A 16,943-nucleotide genomic window follows, 5' to 3' on the forward strand; every position below is an offset into this window, starting at 1 on the left:
TGTTTAAGCCCAAGGTTTAAAATTTCGATACGATACGCCCAATACGGGGCGTATCGTATCGTATCTTTTAAAAACCGATACAGGATACGCATGAAAATCGAACGTTTCATCTTTTTTCATGTGTATCGGACCCGTATCGGGGGCATATCGGGGCGTATCAGTAGCATATCGGCGAAAAAGATATGGCCAAAAACTAAAAAAAAAAAATTAAGGGGAAAGCAAGCTTCTTTTCCCCAAAATAAACCTTCTTTCACCCCCAAATGACTCTAAAACTCCAAACTTCATTCCTAGAGTGTTAGATTTGCAAAATTTTGCAAGAAACAAGTGTGAATCATTAATTTTTTTTAAATATTTTTCGAATTTTGAAAAAATATGGCAAAAATAGGTAAATTTTTTCAATCTTTTATAATATCTTGTGATTTCTTTTTTTTTTTCTTGAATGTTTAAATTTATGTCGATCTACATTTCTTACATTCAAAATCACAATTTTTTTGTGCTATCAATAGATTTATGGAAATTTCATAAAAATATTTGGGGAAAATATAAATTAACAAACAATTTGAAAATGTAAGTTTTTTCTCTGGCTATAAAGACTAAATATGTTTTAGATCTATGGGTTTATCTATCATATCCATAGAGCAATTGAAATTACTTCTTTAATATTTTTTTATTTCTGATATTTTTAGAATTAAAAAAACAAATAATAATTAATTATATTTTATCATTTGATCATAACAATTGAATATATTATAATTCTATGGATGATCTATCATATCCATAGACCAATTAAAATTTCTTTTCTAATAATTATTTTTTTATTTTTGTAGAATTAAAAATTAATTAATTAATTAATTATATTTTATCATTTGATCATAACGATCATATTATAATTCTATGGATGATCTATCATATCCACAATTGAAATTTCTTCTTTAATAACTATTTTTTAATATATTATATAATGTTTATTTATTTTTTATAATTTTTGGAAATGAATAATAAATAATAATTATTTAAACAATAAATAATTATTAATTATATTTTCACATAGAAGTTGTGCCAATGCATGTTTTATGGTTGGATAGGACAGTTGGGTTTTTCTCATCCCATAAAACATTAAAACTTAAGAATTAAAATTTATAAATTATAGTTAAGCATAGGATTTTTAATGAAACTATAATTAGCTATAATATATTTCTTCATAAAACCATTAAAATATATTAATTTAATGTATATACATTGAGGTCTTATATTTAGTGTTGTTGATGTATTTTTATGATTTATTAAAGTATTTACAGTGTTTCCAAGCATATCTTAGTTTTTCTCCGGTACGCATACGTATCCAAGGCGTATCCCGATACGTATCTTAAAATTGCCTTTCTGATACATTTGGCATTTCCAATACTTTGAACCTGGTTAAGCCTTCCTTGGATGCCTGTCACATATATGGGAATCACCCTAGACATGAATCCTGAAAATTCTTAGACAGAGTCAGACTTCTGCATAGAACTAATCAAAATCTTCAATTAATTATGTAATTATTTCCACTAAGTTCCAATACCAATTACTCAAAATGAAGGTATATTGTGCAAGGTCAGAATACAGGTTCCAGATTGCATCACTTATCTCGAGCCCACAAAAATTTATGCCATCTTTTAATGTAGACAATATTATTGGCAGCATAAAACAGTGGTTAAGCCTTCCTTGGATGCCTATCACATATATGGGAATCACCCTAGACATGAATTCTGAAAATTCTAAGACAGAGTCAGACTTCTGCACAGAACTAATCAAAATCCTCAATTGATTATGAAATTATTTTACCACTTCACTCTAATCAAAATCTTCTGCATAGAACTACAATTACCTTGGAACAATAAATCACCTAAAAACCACCAGCGGACCTTTATCAATTTGATAAAGGGCAATTTCATTAATCTCCTCACGTTTTCAGAAAACTTCACCAAACTCGCTAGTTTTCAAAAATGTTTTGAACTCCCCTGGTATACATGCCCTCGTATCACTGGCCTCCTTCCTATTATGAATCCATAAATAGTGCTGTTGGTTAAAATATTTCGAAAACTCCAAAAGACCCTAACTAAAAATTTGGTAGAGATTTATCATTTTACAGTGTTTTCATTTTTTGTCATGATAAACGAGTAGAGTTTCCAATGATCCTATTAATTTGTCACATAAAAGATAACTGGGCTGTTTATTAGGGAAGCTGTCATGTTGAATTCATAGCAACAACTTAGGCAGTGTTTTGTATCATGGTGCTGCGGAGACATTTCAGTTCACTGCCATGCACCAAATAGGCATTTTGATTTTTACCAAACCAAAATCCTGTTTGGTTGGGTTGATCAGGTACAAATGTTTTATGCTATTATTTTTCTTATGTGAAAGTGACTTTTGGAGGAAATGTTTGAATGAGCCAGTGTCCGGATAAGGCTTTTGGACTTTTCAAAGTCCAAAGTCGAAAACCAATTTTGAACTTTCTAGTTTGGACTTTTGGCTACATAAACTGTTTGGTTAATATGGCTTCCAAAGCATGATTTGTGAAGTAAAAGTAACAAGAGGTGTTTGGTAACACCAACCTACTTTCTGATTTCTTGAAAAAAAAATAGGGAATGAATAAGCTAATAGCATCAGTAATGAACAAGTTTCTTGTAGACCAAATATCGAACAAATAGAATGCATAGTGTCAACACACCCTGTGCACATATACAATGAGACTGCACAAACCACCAAATCCAAGCAACAAACAAATAATGAAATCGCACAAAACATCATAAATGAACAATGAATCAAACGCATCACATGGAAATTAGAAAAATCAAATAAACAATCACAAAGGAACAATAAACCCTATATCACATATAGCTAAAATATCACAGAAACACACCCTGAGAATATGTACAATGAGGTTGCACAAACCACCAAATCCAAATAATGAAATCGCACAAAACATCATAAATGAACAATGAATCAAACCCATCACATTAAAATCAAATAAACAATCACAAAGGAACAATAAACCCTATATCACATATAGCTAAAGAATCACACAAACCACCAAATCTAGACACAATACACAATGAAGAGGGTAATGAAATGGACTAAGACGGCATACCTGAAAACTTGTGAAGACCGATTGAACCTGCCGTAAGAGAATTCAGCCATGTGAAGAAGGACAAAGAAGAGGAGAATGGCAATGAAGAAAAGAGATGGTAGGGAATTCACCATGAGTGGCTGGATGGATTCGTTCGAGTGAATGGGGAAGTAAATGTGGGAGAAAGCAACTCCAAAAGTACAAAGTCAAATTTCTGGGCTTCCTGAAATTAGCCCTTAATGAAATTTTGCTTTGGGTGCTTTGGCGTCCAAAAGTAAGCTCAACTGTTCAACCAATGAACCAACCTCTAAAAGCCGACTTTATTGCTCTTGGACTTTCGTTGAAATTTGAAACTCCCAAAATAAAGGTTTATCCAAATACAGCCTTACTTATAAGAAGAGAGGTTGAATATCATAGGTGTATTTAAAGATACAATCTTTAGAACATTATTTGATAATCTTAGTTTATTGTTGGATTGTAAGTAAATCCAAGAGGATTTTAAGCAACATAAGGGCGCCTAGGCGATAAGAATTTTATAATATAAGGAATTACTTTTTGGTTAGTTCCCCAGTTATATATATCATTCAACATGCATAAAATATAAAATAAAAATTATCTTTATTAAAAATATTGAATTTCCTCTAAAATGTGTTAAATTATTATATCTAAAAGATAAAAATCTTTTAAATATATTAATTTCATTATTTTCAAAAATAAATACTACTATTTATTTAATAGAGCAATTTCATATCAATTAACAACTAAAGAGGGTTATTAACTTCATATGATAAAAATTCAAGATGAAAAGTATAATAGAAAAAAAAAGGATGTAGTTATTGTTTTATGTAATTGAAAATAGAGAGAGATAGAGAGCGAACAAAAAGAAAAATAATCCCCATACTTCTATTATTTCTTTCTTTCTTTCTTTTTCTCTCTTCAAACCCTTTTGATCTTTTAAATTTCAATAGTAAGACATTAAAACAAAGTATAAATGATATATAATATAATAAAATGTATTTACACACGTATTAATAAGCTACAATAATATAAATGATATTATAATAAGGTGCTCACCTTGTCATTTTTGTTGCCTAGGCGCCCTTAGTGGCCTAGATAGGTGGCTAATTGATATAAGTCAAGGCATTTGGGTGAGGCAATCAGCCAAGGGTGCCCTAATTCCTAGGATACAACAGAGCCTCTAGTTAGAAACTACAACAAGCAAAATTAAAGATCCTCCAAGGAAGCCATCTACATAAGAGTAATAATTCGGATTGAGAGAGACAAGTACAGAGGAAATTCTATGAGCAAAAACCTTCTACATGAGAGCAATAATTCGGATTGAGAGAGACAAGAACAAAGGAAATTCCATGAGCAAAAACATCGTGTCTTACACCTTTTCTATAGATTCTAGAGAGTCGTTTTAAAAGTTTTTAAGTCTCTACGAAGAGGCTCCTTGTATAGTTACAACTTACAAATTTGAATTAAGTGATTGTTCTCTCTTAGTAGAGTCTTTCTTCACTTCTTAAACAAAAAACACTTCAACTTAAAAATGTTTAGAGTTGGTCCACATCCATTTAGTGCCATGTAAAATTAATGAGGAGTAGGCATAACTTTGCAAATGCTGCTAAGTTGCTTTCTCTATTTTTATTCTTTGTTTTCTTGTTTATCTTTGCCAAATAGATCCAATGAATTTGGTTAGTTGTCGTGGAAACTCGGGATCAAATCCTATTGCCACCAAGGTTAGGGATTTAGGGTATGGAGGATGGATTACCACCCATTGTGTAGCTCCATGAACAACCCCCCCCCCCCCCCCTCCCTAAAAAGAAAAGAAAAGATCCAATGGCAAACTCTATAGGCAACTCTGCAACTCCATTACTATTTTTGATCCTCTTGAAGTCAAAATCCTCTCAAACACCTACAAATCCGAGTAAGTAAAACCATAAAAAAAGTTCCCTAAAATACCTTATTTACAAAGAAAAATATTTTTCTTCAATATTTTCCTTTTCTCTACTACACTCTGGTTTAAAGTTGAAACAAAAGGTTAAAGTATCATAAACATTAAGTGTATCAAAAAGACAAATTTAAGAGGCGTATTGGGATATGCCTTGGATACACATGCATATAGACCAAAAATGAAGATATGCATGGAAACACTATAAATATTCCAATAAATCATAAATATACATCAATAACATTAAATATAGGGGCCTAAATGAGCTATATATACATAAAAATCACATCCTATAAGTGATTTTTATGTAAAAGTATATCACAAATAACATATGGAAACATAAGAGTATTCTCTAATAAGGTTATAAGTGCACAATATAAGCTTAATAATTATTTAATGAAACATTTTCTATAATTTTTTAAACAATTATTTATTTCTTATTCAAGGAATTATTTTCTTTTTTATTACAAAAATTTTAACAAAATTAAAAAATAAAATGTAATAGAAAAATAATTTTATGGATGTGATAGATCATCCATAGATTTACAAAATGGTAAATATTATGATTAGATCACACAAAAAATTAGAAAAAAAATAAATATTTTACAATACATTTCAATAGATCTATGAATTAAAATTAAAAAAAAAATTGTATTTTAAACTTACAAAAAGTTTTTAAAATAAATATTTTTCATTTTACAAAAAAAATAAATCTTTTTTAATTTTTAGTAATGAAAAAATAAATATTTTTATTCCAAAAATTACAAAAATAAAAAATGAATATTTTAGAAATTTCAATAGAGCTATGGACATGGTAGATCACCCATAGATATATGACACAATTATTCTTCATCGGCATATTACACCAAAAATATATTTTTTTTTTTGTGTTGTTATTTTATATTTTTCCTAAATTTTCTTCAAAGATTAAATAGATCTATTTAAAGCACAACAAATATAGGATTTTCAACATAAGGAGAGTATATCAATATATATCAATATCTATCTCTCTCTCTCTCTCTCTCTCTCTCTCTCTATATATATATATATATATACATTTCTGAGCTTTAAAAAACACATTTTGTAACATACTATCAAATAAATAAAAAACGTATATATTTAATTGTGCAGCTTTTGTAAAAAGTTGAAAAAACTACAAAAATCTTGAGTTTTGGAAGTTGTTTTGGGGGTTTTTTAAAGATTTTACAATCCAAGAATCTGTAGGGATGATTTGATGAGTTTGGGGGAGAAAAAAAGGCTTTTGGAAAGAGTTAGAAATCTTCTTTTCTCAAGCATTTTTAATTCGTTTTTTGCTTACAGGAAATCGTACTGTATCAGCCGATACATCTTGATATGGCTATGATACAATCCCGATACGCCCCAATACAGGTCCAATACAGGGTTGGCACGACAAAAAGACACGATACAAATGAGTTTGTAGCATTTCCCATGTTAACCCTTTAAAGATATGATACACATCGGCCGATACAAGTCAATACGTTGCAAAATTTTGAATCTTGATTGAAACAACTATAATAATAAAATTGTATTTAAGATGAGCAAACTATACCCATTACCAAAATCCACAACCCCAAATAAATATTTTAATATTAGTATTGATGAAATCATGAGCTAATGGAGCTCAAGCTTCATAAAGCAGACAATGAAATTTGGCTCAAAATAGAAAGGTTCACTAGTGGTCGTCTTGTTCTCTCCCTTGCGGCATTAGAAGGTGAAAAAGTAACTTAACAACATTTGTAGAATTGTTCCTTTTGCGACGATACATCTGTCCCTCGTTAATATGACATGGTATTAAAATGGACATGGACCATCCTAAACAATTTTAGGATGCAATGGAAGGAGCAAAGAATTTTCTCCATTAGTGTAGGTGCAAGCAAAGTCTGGCGGCATCGCACACGTGTGCGTGCGTGTGCACGCGTTAGGAGGATGAAAAGTGTAAAAAAAAAAAAGTGCAAGGGCATTTTGCACCGAGGCACAAGCATTTTTAAAGAATGGTGCAAAACTGTAAAAAAAAAATCTAAAAAATCCAAAAATTGTTAAAAAAGTAAAAAATTAAGAATAATATTAATTAAAAACAAGTATAACATATAAAACATATTCAAACATGTAAAACTCTTAATATCTTTTTCTTTTCCCGATTGTATTACTTCAAATATCTAATGTAATGTTAAACATTATGCATTTCTAATTATATGAATCGTCTTTGTACCAAGTCCTCAAGGCAAGCTCAAATAAGTCCATATCATGGTCTTAAATTATTAATTCCTATAAAAAAAAATTTTATAATTTTATCTTTTAAAAATATCTTTTATTAAGACAAATAAATGAGAAAAAATAGCAAATATGAGATTTTCAGAATTTCAAAAGGCTTGACAAACTTTCAAAAGGATAATAAAAATGATACAATCTTTTAGAAGGCGTGCACCTAGGATGATGTTCAATGCCCACCAGGCACATGCCTTAAGTTTTGCTCCTAGAGACTAGGCAAGCATGCCTATTAAGCAAACTCGTGTTAATAATTCTAAGAAAAGTCTATGATTTTCCCATATGGGACAAGGTAAAAAAGACAAAACAAGAGTTTTGGTGGAAATTTTCAAATTTTAGAAAATTACTTTTACAAAACCAAAAGTGCAAGTGCCAAGCTGTGAAATCAATCAATAAAGCCATGAAATTGGATGTTCTTCCTCTAAGGTGTGCTTCCACTTCCATTACTCTATGGGGGCTTTAGTTCTTTTCCTACCTCTTAGTTTTTATATCTAAATTCTAAATCTTAAACCTTAAACCTAAACCTTTAAATCTTAACCCTAAACCCTAAAACCTAAATTCTAAACCCCTAAACCCTAAAATTTAAGTGTAAATGCATTTCTTTGGTGGCATGTCCTCCAACCGGGTAGAATCCTATATTTCCTATCCTATGCGGTGCCTAATGGTAATGGTGTCTAGTAGTGCTTATGTGTTATAGATAACAATAAACAATTATACATTGCCACTCAACTCCTTGGATTTGCAATGTTGAGATCAAATACAAAAACAACACCCATGCAAAACAAGGATACCAGACACCAAGTTGATAAATGGGCAAGGGGCGAAGGAGAAATGAAAAGCTGCATCATAAAAGTAATAAACAATCAACGAGCATCATAAAAGTAGTAACCAATCAGACAGGCTTTCATCAAAGTTCTTGGGGTTGTGATTGGTCAAAGTCTTTCTAGTATCATATCTTTCCAACATCATAGATTTTCCCAAATCCAGATGAAATGTAAAGGTTCATATGAAAGCGAGGGTGGAAATTCACTACCAAAAAGCATAATAGAGTAGATAGTTAGAAAAAAAAAAACTGCTCATCACAAGTAGGCTAGAGAATTTGCCATTTTCATTTAAGAGAAAAGCAAGAATATTATGCCAAGTATGAAATAATGGTACGCGTATTGTTTTGTTTTTTTTTTTTCTTTTTTTTTTTTTTTTTTGATAAGCATGGTAAGCGTATAGTTTATTTCATTTGCACTGTTCATAGTTCATACTCAATAAAAGAAATGTAAAATAAAGGGTAAATTACAGATAAGTACCATGTACTTTGGGGTAGTAACACTTCGGTACCTCAAACTTCCGAATGCAACACTTAGGTACCCCGAACTTTTAGAAATAGACACTTGGGTCCATTGCTAATATTCTGTCAATTAAACATTTTATAATACCAAAATTACCCTTCTTGTGTATTTTTGGACAATTTTACCATTCTAATGTATAAACCCCAATTTATAAACCCTTTCTCCCTTTTTTTCATTCTTGGGCCTCAACTACAACAAAAGTGGATGAATCACTAAAACAGACCTGAGATTGAAAATAAAAATACGAAACAGATCAGCATTCAATGAGGCAAATATCATACATCCGTTTTGAATATCACAAACAAGTAGATCAACTATCACTAAAGAAACAATCCTAGAGTAAGCTTCAAAACTAACCAATCCTCACAATATTCAATGAAGCTTACTCCTCATAGAAGAAAAAGCTAAAACAAGATAAAATGAGTGGTAAACTACTGATGAAATCAGTGTGGAAGAAACTGATTCATAGATAAAAGAAAACAACAACAAAAAATGGTTGATTCTCTGAGCAACTAACGAATCTAGAATATATCAGCATTGCAATTCCAACCTAGAAAAAAAATGATGTCAAGATTAGGTTAGCGTCAAAAGTTTCGACAAAACTAGTGCAGCGGGAGCCTCATCACCAGTTCCGCTTACTACCCCCATTCGGGTCCTGGCTATTCCATATCAAAATGCATGGGAATCAAATCGGAAAAAGTTGAAAATGAAAGAAGAAAGAAAGAAAAATGGAATGCAGGGAATGATAATAAAGTTTACTTGGTTGTATTTCGGCCTTAAGATTGATTACTACAACAGGGGAATCAAGAATTTTTTTCCCGTTTAGATTCCAATACGAAGGTGAAACAAGCTTGCAACCGGGAGACTAACGAGATAACTGACTTTCCAATGGATTCTTGTTCAAAGCGCAGATCTCTCCTTTGAACTTTTTAGATTTTAATTTTTCTTCCCTCCCTCCTATTCTTCTTATTTGTTTTGCTGATTTTTGGGAACGCACTACCCCGACATAGAGAACAGGGGACCGGCAATGATTAAGGAGCCCAAATGTTGAATCAAGCTGGTATAAGTGTCGGGGGATAAAAAGGATGCATGAAAACGACATGGATAAAAATGGCTTTAATTAACTTTTAAAGTTATTTTGCATCTTAAGATAGTTATTTTTGCTCAAGCGACGACAACGGTTTCTTCTCAGGTGGCGGCAACGATTTCTTTTAGGGTTTCTTGCATATAAGGGCAACTTTTTGCCTTGCATATAAGGGTAATTTTTTAAAAAAAATATCAAGAAAGGGCAATAGCATTGTTCATTGTCTTATTCTGCCTCTTATTCATCCGAATACACTATTCATGCGAGAGGCGGAGTAGGGCACAGGCACGTTCTTCTTCACGGTTACTACTCCGGAATCGCGGTGACACCGTTCTCTTGAAGCTGAGCATCGCATCGGGTTCAAGGTTATCTCTATCTTTTCATTTCTCCCTGAATTCGATGTTGTTGCAGAGGGGAAGACTGAAGAGGAAAAAACAGATCTTACAGCACGCGTGGTGTAAAGAATGCAAGTTGGTTTCCAGATCCAGGAAGCTTCGAGTTTTCCAATTTCTGAATCAAGAAGCTTCAACATGCGAGATCTTTATGAATCAGGAAGCTTCAGAACGCGACACCATGAGAGATGGAGACCCGCTCGAGATGACCTCAAACCCGATGTGGGACTTTTGAGAACTCGAAGCTTCCTAGATGTTTATGAAACTTTTGAAGCTTCATAAGAGAGATAAGAGGCCTGAAACTTTTGAAGCTTCGGTGATATTTTTCAAAATAATCACAGGAAGAGGAAGACAATAAATAGTGTCATTGCCTTTTTTGATAATTTTCAAAAAACGTTAAATTATTTTATAAAAATATGATCTTTTATTATACACGGCAAAAAGTTGCCCTTTTCTGCTAGAAATCCTTTCTTTTACCCGTAGCGGCAATAGTTTGTTCTCCCCACAATGAGCAATAGTGGTGCCCAAACCGAATAGAACCCAACTTTTAAACAGGGTTATTTCAGTCTTTTTAAATTTTATGATTTAAACAATTTAAAAAAAAATATGGGCATTTTAGTAACTTTACAATAATCTGTAGTGTGCACCAAGTGTTTATTTCTGAAAGTTCGGAGTACCTAAGTATTGCATTTGAAAGTTTAAGGTACCTAAGTGTTACTACCCCCAAAGTACTTATCTATAATTTATCCAAAAATAAAACAGAAGAGGAAAAAAAAAGAACTCCTAGAGGCAAAAATTCCAGATTTGAAAAATCCACTTAGGCCGAAAATGAAACATCAGAACAAAGAAATATAGACGACTAGAAATGGCTTTGATGAAAATTTTCACTATGTTCTCATCATGTTCTTCTACCACAGAGGAATGTTCTTCTACAACAAAGGAATTAGTTGTTTCCATGCATGACTACCTTTTCCATGATAATGGTGATGTTACAAATGGGAATTGATGATGCACGATCTGGAAGCTCCTAGTTGGAAAGTTGTCAGGGCGTGCTCACGTGGCGAGCTGGATGAGACTGTAAAACAAAGATTAGAGAGACTAGGGTGGATGACCCGGTGAGATCACTCTGATGCTTAAGTCAATATTCTTGTTGTGGTTGCAAGCTGAAGTTTGAGTGCTAGAAAGTTTGAATGTAAGTAATCGCGTGTATCTGGGTCCTGGAGGGGTTGATGCCCTTATATAGTTGAGCTGCTGATAACTCTGCGTTTTGATGCCTTAAGGGCATCAATTCAATGTTGTGGCCTCTAAGGATCTCCGTGCAAATTCTGGTGTGAAGTCCAGCTGAGAGAGGGGGTGTTTTTGTGAAAACTGAAAGCAAGAGGGCACCTTCTAACTGCTCAACCCAGTTTGGCGTCCTCCTACTATATTAGCATGCTCCCCACGCCTTAGCAAACCCTAGGGTGCCTTTTAACCCATTCTTTTTACTCTTAACAAACTCTAGCCACCCCTAACTGCTAAATCCTCACCTTCCATCTCTTCTAATCTCCACCATCCATTCTAGGGCACTCTCTTTTTAGCATTCTAACCCTAGGAGCCACCTAACTTCTAATCTTCACCATTCGACCTTTAGCCATTAAATCTCAACCTTACATAATATTGGGTGCCTTCTCCTTTCTTCTTAGCCTTAGGATCACCCTAGAACCATCCTAACCCTTCATTCTAAACCTTAAAGCACCCATATTTTTGCTAAAACCCAGTTGCCGCCCCCCTCCTTCTCTCTATTCTCAGTTGTGTCCATCATTCTCTATAAAAAGGACCATAAGGGCCCTGTAGAAGGGGTTGGTCAATTCACCCAGTTAACAAAGCTAAGGTTTCTTGAGGAGTTCAAGGGTTGTAGAAGGAGAGGACGCCCAGATCTTGTCAGGAGGGGTTCTTGCAAGCTGTTCAACCAATTTGCAACTACCGTCACTGGATCTGGTCAACCATTCTTTTCTTTTCTTTATTTTCTTTTTTGTTACTTTTATTTCTGCAATCTTTTAGATTTAATTCTTGTTTGTTTCTCTATTTTGCAGATCTGAATTCGTTCGATTCAAGGCTAAGGTGTCTCGAGGGGTTCGAGGGTTGTAGAAAGGATGGACGCCAAGTTCTTGTTGGGAGGGTTTCTGCAAGCTGTTTGGCTGATCTACAGCTACCGCCACGGGATCCGGATTCTGGATAATTTTTTTCTTATTTATTTCTTTTATTTTCTTTGTTGATTCCCATACTTTATTAAATTCTGATATTTATTTATTGTCTTGTTTAAATTTGAAACATTTAATTTCAGCAATATTAGATTTTATTTTCGTATTTTTTGCCATTCCCGATTGCATTCTCTTGTCCGGATCTAAGTATATATTAATTTTTCACTTGCTTCCCTGTGGATACGACCCATTCTCACCCATTTACTATGTTAGTAGTTGTTTGAGAAACAATAAAAATTATAAATGTTTAAACTAGTGTTCTGGAGTGTTTAATGACGTGCTTCCGGACACACCAGCTGCCATGGGTCTCACGAAATGGTTTTGGGATCTTCGGCCTGAGTAGATGAGATTTGTTTCCACTTTAGTCGGGGAGTAATGTATCAGTTAATGAAGCCTATCGTCTCCGCCCGATCCGGGCGGGGAGAGGATAAGGCTTGTTGTTACACGGCGTGATCCCGTGAAATAAGGAGTCCACTGGGAAGTTTTTGGAATCGATTATGTGTCACTTCGGTTCTTGGTCCCCGAATTGGATTAGGTGCCAAGGTGCCTTTACGCCGAGGTGACTAATGTCGAGGTGACTTTATGCCGAGGTGACCGAACACCCGTACTCTGAAAACTACTAACTAGGCTCCTTTTGTTGATTTGTCATCCTTCGGGCAGATCGCATCCACATGACCTTTACTTACTAGGTGGTGCCAAATCACCCCTCATCAATTGCCCCCCACTCCTCATGCCAGGGGTCCTGACCCAACACGGGGAGTTCATGAGGAGCCCAGGTGGACTTGGCACGAAGTCTAGGTGATATGGAGGGTGGACCTTTGGTCGAGCCTGTTCAATTGTTTGGCTCAACCAGGAAGTGACCTATATCGCATATCAGGTATGTGCGGATGTCAAGTTGATTATAGTCTTCGCGGACGTCAAAATGTGCGCTAAACTAATTTCAACCTCGGGAAGCGTGCAAGCCGATTTTCCTAGGAGCCGTTGGAATGTGTAGATCTCAACCATTAATTTCCGGATATACTGGTTATAAATAGGGGCCGAAAGGCCCATTTTCTTCACCACAAAACCGCAAATCCGAAGTCCTTGAGGTTGCATTCAAGTATCCCAACTCGGTGTTAGCTATTCCTGGGTCCGAGGTCGTCTAGCTCTCTTCAGTCTTCTTTTTGGTGAGTTCGTCTTCCTTTGCTTTCGATTCCATTGTCCTTTCCGTTAGTATGTCTAGTCTTAGCGTAGATAGCCTTCTAGATGGGAGCGGCGAGTCCGTTGGGGCCGAGGTGGGAACTTCGGCCCAGACCGCAAAGCCTCATCCTGCCGAGGTGGGCACTTCGGCACAAGATGTGGAATCTAATCCATTTGAGGTGGACTCACCTCGGCGAGAGCGAGAAGCCTCTGGCAAGTCGGCCTCCACCTCACACCGAGGTTGCCTACCGGACAACTTCGGTCCGTCTATAATGACAGCGGGTAGGCTCCTATCTCTAGTAGCTCGGTACAGACTTCCCAATGATCTTGTACACAATATTCCCTTATGCAACTTTCCTTGGGATCACGGTTATGACGAGATCGTGGTCTTCGAGGATCAGCTCGTAACCGGGCTGCGCCTTCTACTCCATCCTTTCATAATTGAAGTCATTAAATTTTTTGACATCATCATAGACCAGCTACATCCGAACTCCATCCATAACATTGTAGGTACCATTGCCCTTTTCCACGATTAAAACCGACCTCTAGACCTCGACATCTTTTCTTCGATCCTTTCCATGAAAAAGAACTCGTCATGTGTTCTACTCGAGCACAAGCAAAGTTACTATATGTCTCCTTCCCGACTCACTGGAGGGCAGCCATCCAAAACCCCGGTGTCAGACTAGACCCGAAGACAAGGGAGGAGGTCCGATCTTGGGCGAAGCTCGGCCTGAAGTTTGAAAACTTCGTGACCGAGGAGAAGCTCGTGCAAGCTGGTCTAAGCCCTCTTGGTAGGTCACTAACTGTTGTCCCTTTTTTCGGTTTGTTTTACTTTGGTGTTGTATCTGACTTAGTTCATCACTTGTTGTAGTTGACATTGACAATATCCCCACCGACGAGCTCTTCGGGAGCATGCAGAAGGGAAAAAAGAAGAAAAGGGCCTCCAAGAAGGCTCGCCTCCATGCCGAGACTACCACCTCATACATTGGCGCCCCCGTTCCCAAGCAGCCACCAGTTACCGAACAACCTCCCGTGATCGACTTGGTTGAGGAGGACCAAGGCAAGGCCATCCTGCCTCGCATGCCCAAGGAGACCACCTCTTTAGAGCCTCAACCCATACAAGCAACCACTACTTCTTCAGGTAGCGATAGTTCTATCCAGAGCATTTTGACTCCGAAGTTTGGCCTTCTCAAGAGCAAGGATGTGGTGTTTTCCGAGGAGGTCGCTCATTGGGCTAATTTGCCAATTGTTCAGCTCGGGGCCCAAGTAGCCATGCATTGTATGGCAAGAAACCACTACTTCTTCAGGTAGGGATACTTCTATCCAGAGCATTTTGACTCCGAAGTTTGGCCTTCTCAAGAGCAAGGATGTGGTGTTTTCCGAGGAGGTCGCTCATTGGGCTAACTTGCCAGTTGCTCAGCTCGGGGCCCGAGCAGCCATGCATTGTATGGTGGTACGTACTTAGCCTTCAGGTTGCTTTATAATTAGAGTTTTCTTCATACTGATACTTGTTTTCTTCTTTTGGAAAGTGAACTCCTCTGTTCACGCCTTGGCCTACCAGTCCGAGTTGAACCTGAAGCGAGCTCTCGAAGTTGAGGAGTCCTCCCGAAGCACCCACTCTGAGCTCAACTTAGCTCGCAACGAGGTCAGCCAGCTGAAAAACGATGCATGAGCTAAGAAGGAACTATTGACTGTGCTGATGGCAGAGAAGGAGCTCGAAGCAGAGAAGAAGTAGCTTGAGGAGTGCGAGGTGAAACTGAAGAGAGAGAGAATGAGAACCTCGAGGCTCTTGTGAAGGAGCAGATTGAAATCCTGCTTCAAGCGATGGAGTAGGCCAAGGTCAAGGTGATCGAGGAGTATAAGTCTTCAGCAGAGCTTCAAGAGAGGTTGGTCGAGGTTGGGACAGCGGGCTACCGCAAGGAGTTTGCTCAGTAGGTGGTTGACTCGACGTGAATTTCCCCACCTTGACCTCAGCGTCATCACTACGTCCAAGATTACTAAGGAGATGGCCATTGAAGCCGCCAAGGATCCGGACTCCGAGGTGGAGAGTGACGACAGCCTTCTCAATGACGAGATGGTGGGAGAGGGATAGGAGGCTGATGCCATCGAGGACCGCAAGGAGACAGATCCGCCTGCTGAAGCCTCTGTTGAGGATGAGGAGCCCCAAACTGACTGATGCCTCTTTTCTTGGACCCCCCTTTGTAAATACTTGATGTCTCGAGTCTTCGAGCTCGGTTAAATAGTTGTAATCTTTCTTTTTTCTCTTTTTTTTTACTATGTACTCAAAGCATTTTATCAATAGAATACAAGTATTTTGCAAAACTCCTTGTGTACAAAATTTTTCTAAGTGTAGATTTCTCCCGAGCTAGACCATATAGGAGCGAAATTTTTCCAAGTATAGATTACTCTCGAGCTCGAGATTACTCCCAAACTCAAAATGGAACAATCGTTATCGTATGCCGAGGTGAGAAAATACTGTAGGGTGTACTTGCCTAACCTGTCTGCACTGGGCTACTTTGCCTTACCCATGCCAAAGCGACTGGGTTTTAATGAACCCATGCCAAAGAGGCGACCGGGTCTTGTGCAACCTATGCCGAAGAGGCGATTAGGACTTCTCTGCTCATGCCAAAGAGGTGATTGTGTCTTATAGCGTGTCGAAGTCTTTTGTCAGCTTGGCACTATAGCCCTTAGGCTTCTGGGAGTGACTTAAGGTCCTCTCTCCAATTCATCGTCCATAGGATCAACTCGGTAGTCTTATGGACTTAGTCGTTTTTTGCTTGCATTGAGGTTTACAGGTAGTATCTCCTTAGGTTGTCGATATTCCAAGCGCGAGGTACCAACTTCCCTTCCATGGTCTCGAGCTCATAGGTTCCTTCTCCGAACACCTGTCTCACCCAGTAAGGACCTTCCCAATTCAGACCGAGCTTACCCACGTCGGGCTCAGGTACCATTACCTTGCGAAAGACCAGGTTTCCGACTCGGAATAGTCGCTTCCTAACCCGGGCGTTATAATACTGAGCTACTTGCTGCTGGTAAACTGTAGTTTGAATGTGCGTCAGATCGCATACCTCCTCGATGAGGTCTAAGTTAGTCCTGAGCTCGTCGTCGTTTGTCTCTTCATCGTAGGTTTTGAGCCACAACGTTGGTACTTTAATCTCTACCGGAATCATAGTTTCTATCCAATATGTGAGGTTGAAGGGTGTCTCGTAGGTCGCGGTCTTGATGGTAGTCTGGTAGGCCCCAAGGACACTGGGCAGTTCATCCACCCACAAAGACTTTAGCTCGCACGAAGCGAGTTTTCAGTCCACAAAGGATAGTCCTATTCGTCACTTCGGCTTGCCCATTTGCCTGTGGATGTG

The 16,943-nt window shown here is 36.9% G+C and overlaps 1 long non-coding RNA gene across 1 annotated transcript; it reads right to left on the reverse strand.

Moving 5' to 3' along the window:
• Nucleotides 1-1,504: 1,504 nt before the first annotated feature.
• Nucleotides 1,505-3,270, reverse strand: LOC104613243 (uncharacterized). The gene is made up of 2 exons (XR_737918.3): nucleotides 3,131-3,270; nucleotides 1,505-2,035 (listed from the first exon to the last, which is right to left on the reverse strand). It is a non-coding gene; the product is annotated as an uncharacterized LOC104613243 (long non-coding RNA).
• Nucleotides 3,271-16,943: the final 13,673 nt, after the last annotated feature.

This window comes from Nelumbo nucifera, chromosome 1 (assembly GCF_055504915.1).
Source record: "Nelumbo nucifera cultivar China Antique chromosome 1, China Antique-T2T, whole genome shotgun sequence".
NCBI lineage: Eukaryota > Viridiplantae > Streptophyta > Magnoliopsida > Proteales > Nelumbonaceae > Nelumbo > Nelumbo nucifera.